We start from the raw sequence: 7,072 nt of genomic DNA, 5'->3' as shown, positions 1-7,072 counted from the left end.
TGTGTAACACTGCGTTAGGGGGATCTCACTGCGCTGCGCTTCTGTTCTTAAAAAGTGAGGCAAACACACTGAATGTAACAAATACTGTGGGTTTGAATGGACTGTGTTTTGTGGACTAGCTGCACCCCCCACCCCAACCGCCCAATTTTGGACCATATGGTGTTGACTGCATCTGTGCACTGTGTAATAACAGCTATATATACTATATCTATTAAATATAAATTCCGTTTGATGATATGAAGTTGAACTTAATTAATGTGAAGAATGTTTTTGAAGTGCTTTGTTTAGATTGTCTCTTAAAAAAAAGAGCAGTCAAATATTTCTAAAATAGATAGCAACTGGTCAGGATTGGATCACATTTGATGCTTTTATGGGCTCTAAATGGTAATAAATGTAATAAAATTGCAATTTTATGGGGAAAAAAATGTTATCTGATTTTTAATTTCAAATTAAGAAGAGATATTTAATTGTATTGAGTATATGAATTGAACTTAAAGTTATATTGTTCTCTACATTTAGTATATTTTGTGATAGACAGATGGTATGATAGACAAAACGAACCATACCAACAGCAGATAAGGGTGATATTTCAACACTTTAGAGGGAGTCAGCTGATTTGAAATTGATGGTATTAATAGCCGGATTTGTTGCAGTGATGGCTGCCTGTGTATATTATACACATCTGGCAGAGAACGGCAGGATTTGAGAAGAGATTCTGGGTCTTTGGAGTGTTTGAATGCTTCGCAGCCTGCCTGTCTTCTATTATCTCATTGTTTATGTGAAACGAAATTTATGGTCTGCACAATATTTACATTGTAGTAAATTGATTTCTGTTTTTGAGGATTGAGGGGGCAGTGAACTGAGAGAGAGAGAGAGAGAGAGAGAGAGAGAGAGAGAGAGAGAGAGAGAGAGAGAGAAATAGAGAGATTGCCTTGACCTTGTCAATGATTGAAAAAGTGAGAGAAAGAGAGAGACCAATGTACTCGGAACTTTCTCCTTTTATTTCATATCAAATAGACATGAAAGTTATAAATGAGGAAAATAAAATAAATGATATAACACCTCCAGCTTTCATTAATAAATATTTCTGTCCAGATAGTTGTTCATTCCTAGCTGTTATGTGTTCCAGGTATATAGAGCCTATAGTTATAGGTGTAGACAAGTTTACAGTGTGGGGGAGACAGCAGGTATGATACTAGATAGTTAACCGTGGCTGGAGAGAGGGGACAAGAGTTATTGCGTTCATACAAGTACAATTAAGTTTGTGACATGTTTATTACTGTGTGTGATAAATAACATGTCCCCCCTCTGTTTCCCTGAGGTATCACAAATATGACCTTCACCTAATGTTATCTCTAGAGTTACCCCCCTTGGTTACAGGTCAGAGGTCAGCTAGCTGTACTGGAATGATTACATGTAATAATCTATTCTGACATGTAATATTCTATTCCGACATGTAATAATCTATTCTGTCATGTATATCTTTAATAAGTATGAAATGACCATCTGAACTTTATGACTGTTGGTCTTTGGCATTAAAATCATTACACTACATATTGTTCCTTCAAATCACCGGTACATGTATACAGTAATTGGTTTCAAAAATCAGATGTCCTAGTGTAACATACACAAGTATTGTTTGCTTCTGTTTCCTGAGCTTAAGGTCTAGGAAGATGTGAAGTAATATAGTCACCATGTTCTGCAGTTTTACAGCATTTTCTTATTATATATTATTTTGTAGCTGACCACAGAAGGGGGTCAGAGGGAACAGATGGAACAGCTGCTGGAGGCGTCCAAGAGCTGCGGAAGTGACCAGGTATGTTACTTACTTACCTATATCTGTATGGGCAGTGGTTATGTGATTTACTTATCTATATCCATTTAAGGACCAGGTAAATTACTTATATCTGGGCAAGGACCAGGTAAATTATTTTTTTATAGATGTCCAGTAACGAGGTAAAATACTTAGTACTTATATCTGGGCAAGGACCAGATAATTACTTTTACCTAGGCAGTGTTTTGATGAAGTACTGATATACCTGGGCAAGGCCTTTGAAGTAAATTACTTGTACTTACATATACCTGACCAGGAAACAAGTTAGATGACTTATACATGTACTTGAGGCAGTGACCATATGTTTGAACTGAGGAAGGATATGTTTAAGATTTTATGCTTTAACTGAAATCATTGACCATACCTCATACAAAAAAGAAGTTGCACCAAATCTCTCTCTCAGCTGTTTCTCCTTATTGATTCCAATGCTTTTCACATCATTTGATAAACATTTTATATTGCTCTAGAGAACTATATAGAAGCAAGATTTCAATCAAGTATTAAGGGAAAATAAGTGAAAATTGAATCGCAGAGCAGCTGATGGGTAGTGTATTGAATTACTCGGCCATTGTCATTCAATTTGATTACGGCAAAAGATGATAAAGAACGAATGAAAACGGAAAAAAATGTTTTGGGGAGTTAGTGATGGAGGATAAGCAAATGGAATGACAGAGATTTTTATCTGATTCTGGGTCCCATCTGTGCTTTAATCACTTCGCAAAGAGGGGAAAAAACCATAACTATTTCGGTGGGAACAATTAGCGAATAACTGAAGCTAATGACTGCATTGTTCTGTGGAGTGGCCCCTGAAGCAGTAAATACAGAGTCATTTGGGAAATTTCTTGGAAAAAATTGGCAAAAAATATAGTATCTTCACTGAACGAGAAATATCTTATAATCACCCAAAATCATAGCAACAATTATCATGATTAATGATTCAATAAATATATTGAATTAATTCTTTTGATAGCGTTTCAGGGAAAAAATATAAATTCCCTGCCAATAAAATTTTTGAGCTCTGTCAAGCAAATTAAATTTGAGAAACTATTATATAGTAACATTAAATGCAAGTATTCATTTTTGTCAGAATTATATCTAATTAAGATCTGTGAGCTCTGGTGTGGAATATTGGAATAAATGAAAGACTTCAGGGCATTACATGTACTTGCTGTGCAATGGTTGCTGTTAGGTAGGTTGCAGCACAATGAGAAATATCAACCCAAAAGATACAATAATATATATAACTCATGCATGGTGGACCATATATCTGGCCATGCCAATGGTTTAGTGGGTAACATAATACGGCTGCATGGTTCTGTGTGCAAGTCAGTCTGAAAGAGATTTGAGATTCGATCGCAGTTTATACAGATCAAGGTACCACAGTAGTTATTTGTTTTTTGACACAGAAGTTTTATTTTCCTCTGTAATATATAGTGTTGTCATGCACACACACTTTTTAAACAGTAGTCCATGGGGACTAGAGGAATGAGCATAGGAACAATGAAATTTTCATAATGGCTGGACCGGGAATTGAACACGTGACCCCTTGAAACTTTAGTCAAGAGTTCTACCACTGAGTTGCTGAGGCTGATATCAACAGTCTATATATACCCCATACTACTACAAAATATAGAGATCACTACACACAGCATTGCAGCCTGAATTTCCTCTGCCTCTGTCACCACATTGTCCCCCCCTCCAGGTATTGTCACAGGTATTGATTGGCCCGGAATTAGACGGAATTAGACAGGAATTCAAACTCTGCCTGTCGCAAAAGGCAGGCCTGGGCTGCCTCAATTATTTTTTTGCCGTAAAATCAATAAGGATTAATGTCTAACTGACTCTGGCTCTTTTGCCGTTCTGGTTTTATATTCATCATGGAAGAGGAATTTACCTGTGGGATTAGAATTATTGCAGGTTTTTTTTCTCTCTCTGACTCTACTGGTGACAGAAGTGATTGATATTTTCCAGTCCTGCTTTGAATATTTTTTTTCCCTTTTTAATGCGTCCAATGACACAATTCACTATAAAATCAATTTCGAGAATTTTGACACATATAGTCCCCTAAATTAGTCAGTGACCATGCAAGTCTTTCTATGAATTATTTTATTATTATTTCTTGATTTGCTGTTGAATTTTTGTCTCATCTTTAGTTCCCTACAGATTTAGGTCGATATTGCATACCAGAGATGTTACTGCTATTCCAATGAAAAAGCTGAAGTCGATTTTTATTCAAGATAAAACCGAAAGTACTTGTTAGATGATTAAGCTTTATCTACTTTTGACACCACAGGGCCGGTTTGAAGACAGATGGGAGTTGTTTTACACTGAACGATCATGTTTTTTTCTCCGTTAATTGAATTAACAGAGTGCATGCTGTTTTTAAATGCCCCCATCAATCTACATCTCCCCTGTCTGAAGAAGCTACTCTGTTATAATGGCTCCACAGAGATTCTAAATGGATATTTATGTAATTCTGCAATCAAAAGTAAACCACAGTATTCTGATTCTTGTAATTACTCTCATCATTAAGATTTTAGTCATGTATACATATCTTTCCTTGTCTCTGTCCCTCAATCTCTCTCTCTGTTACCTTTCATCTCATTCTTTCTCTTCTTGTCTGTCCATCTTTCTGTCATTCTGTGTGTATCTCTTTCCTTTGTTAAAGTTTAATCTTTGTACAAGCTAGACCCCTCTTCTAGAGCATGCTTTTTAGAAAGCTAAACAGAGGTGCTCTCTCTCTCTCTCTCTCTCATTTTATCTTTCTTTTTCCCCTTAAAATGTTAAATGTTTTAAGAAGCTAAATAGTGACATGCACGCATGCAAGCATGCACACACGCTCTGTCTCTCTCTCTCCCTCTGTTTCTCCTCTCTTTCTCTCCCTCTCCTCTTTATTTTTTTCTCTCTCTCATCTTTCATCTGCCACTCTCTCCTTTGTTAAACCTATACAGCCAAGTTCATCTGACCCCTCACACACAGAGTGTGTTCCATCGGAGACTCTCCTGACCTCTGACCTCTATGGAGGGTGCTCTGCTGGAATTTCTTGACGTTCCTATCCGACTGTGACCAAGCTGACACTTTGATTGATGCTGTGCCACATTTGAGGCAGCTGCCCATACACAGGCACAGTGTGCTTCTGGGCAGAGACATATTGTTCACTTGACCCTTTGTGTAAAGGGAGGGGGGGGGGGGGGTTAAGGGTGTCCAGAAGGACAAGGAGGGGAACATTGCTTAGTAACATTATAATATGTTGTACTCATCCACAAGCAGAAATCATAGACTTTTCTGAATATCAAAATTGCCTGTTAAGAGACAGGAGAAAAGAAAATATTGACTTATCATTTATTCTTTACACAGAAACGTTGTGTGCTCTTGACCCAGACAGATTTTGAATTGATTGAGGATGGATGGGGGAGGGGTGCACAAAGAGGGATTAGAGCTTACAGGGCATGTAGCATTTATGGTTGTGTTATGAATTGTAATGACTGTTTTACACCCAGAAATCATTGATACTATATATATAATAAAAATAGAAATTAAAAGGAAATTCTTTCATTTGTTTATTCTAGACATATATAATTATATATGATGTGTCAAATCAGGTATAAGGAGTTTTCATTATGATGATCCTGTTAAGAAGCAGTGTGTCGATGCCCTGTCCCCCTCTCCCCCCCCCCCTTCCCCCCCCCCCCATGCTGAGCCCCGCCCCCTTTGTTGATGACCTGGCTTTGTGTCCCTCAGTTAAGCACGATATCTCACCTGCACAGAAGTTAATCGGCAGAATCCCGTAATTGAGGGAGGGGAAACCGTGGACTGTAATTTCCCATCAGACTGCATGCTGGGAAAAAAAATGAACAGCTTTAGAATTGGCCCACAGTCACAGGGGCCTTTGAATTAAATTAAGTGGGGTTTCTCTCCCAAATAAAGACAGATGGATTGTTTTATTCGTTGACCGATGGAGCTACCTTGTCCTTTTCTAGACCTTGGGATTTTTTTTATTTTGACATTCGTTTTCTTTTGATGAATTTTCTTCTGATGGTGGCTGTAATAAAGCATTTAGTTTCCATTTTGTCCAGTGTGGTTAGCTTGTATGGTGACAGTTATAAGATATGAATGCTAAAGACGCCTTGATGACTTTGTAACAGTTATAACCCTGTGACTCTGTGCCGGACACTAGAATCCGCTCTGTCAAAGCGGTGACAGATTTCTCTCTCTCTCTCTCTCTCTCTCTCTCTCTCTCTCTCTCTCTCTCTCTCTCTCTCTCTCTTTCTTTCTCTCTCTCCATATGACTCTGCATGCCCTCTCTCTCTCCCATCTCTCCTATCCTTAAATCTCTATTATTATATTCTAAACCATTCCAATATAATTGCCCCTACAATATTACATTTGACTTTCTTCAATTTCACTTGGTTTGTCTATGATGTTCTTGAAGACTAATCATCTCCTATCTTCTTATATGTTAGATGATTTGATCAATTGTTATATATTGTGAGTTATAAAGATAGTTTGTCATTGACATTTGTTGGCTTTAAAATTTCTCAGTAAGAACAGTACATTAATTCCAATTCATAATTTAGTGAATCAAATGCAAAGAATCAGTCTTTTTCATTTATTTTACACACTGTACATTTCCCATATGTACGTATGAACCAAAAAAATCAATTTCAAATTAAGAATTAATAAAACTCCTATGTCCCCTATGTTCTTTCAAAGAATTAGTTTGCTCCCTTTTTTCAAATTAAGAATTAATAATTCTCTTATGTCCTCTGTCAAAGGAATGGTTCGCTCCCTTTGTGGAACTCTTCAATGGAAGCTTTTCAGTGTTCCAGATGATTCATTTCTTCTGCAGGTGATCATGGTTCCAGTTACAGCTCTCTGTGATGAAAATGCACCGATTTAATTCACAATATATTGTTAACAGCTGGATAGGAGCAGGGTGCATAGAATGTAACAGGAGAGGGTCCCCATTAAAAAATAGACCCAGCAATGCAGGGGAAATTGAAATATGATATATGCATGCTGGAATGGGAAGTAAAAAATGCAGCCACCCCTAGATATCGGGTTTTTATCGTGAGTTGGCAGATCGAGCTGTTTGGTCCGACTGTTATGGATGGTTGACAAGGAAGGCAGTGTTTTTTGTCATGGAAAAATGTCACTTGAACGTTTGACTGACACCAGATACAGTCTTGTTGTGTAAAGCTTATCTGTGACATCTGTGTTACCAAGAGGATGCAGTTT

Source organism: Crassostrea angulata, chromosome 9, assembly GCF_025612915.1.
Source record: "Crassostrea angulata isolate pt1a10 chromosome 9, ASM2561291v2, whole genome shotgun sequence".
Classification (NCBI taxonomy): Eukaryota; Metazoa; Mollusca; class Bivalvia; order Ostreida; family Ostreidae; genus Magallana; species Magallana angulata.
The sequence above is the reverse complement of the archived record's forward strand: the minus strand, read 5'-3'. Positions refer to the sequence as shown.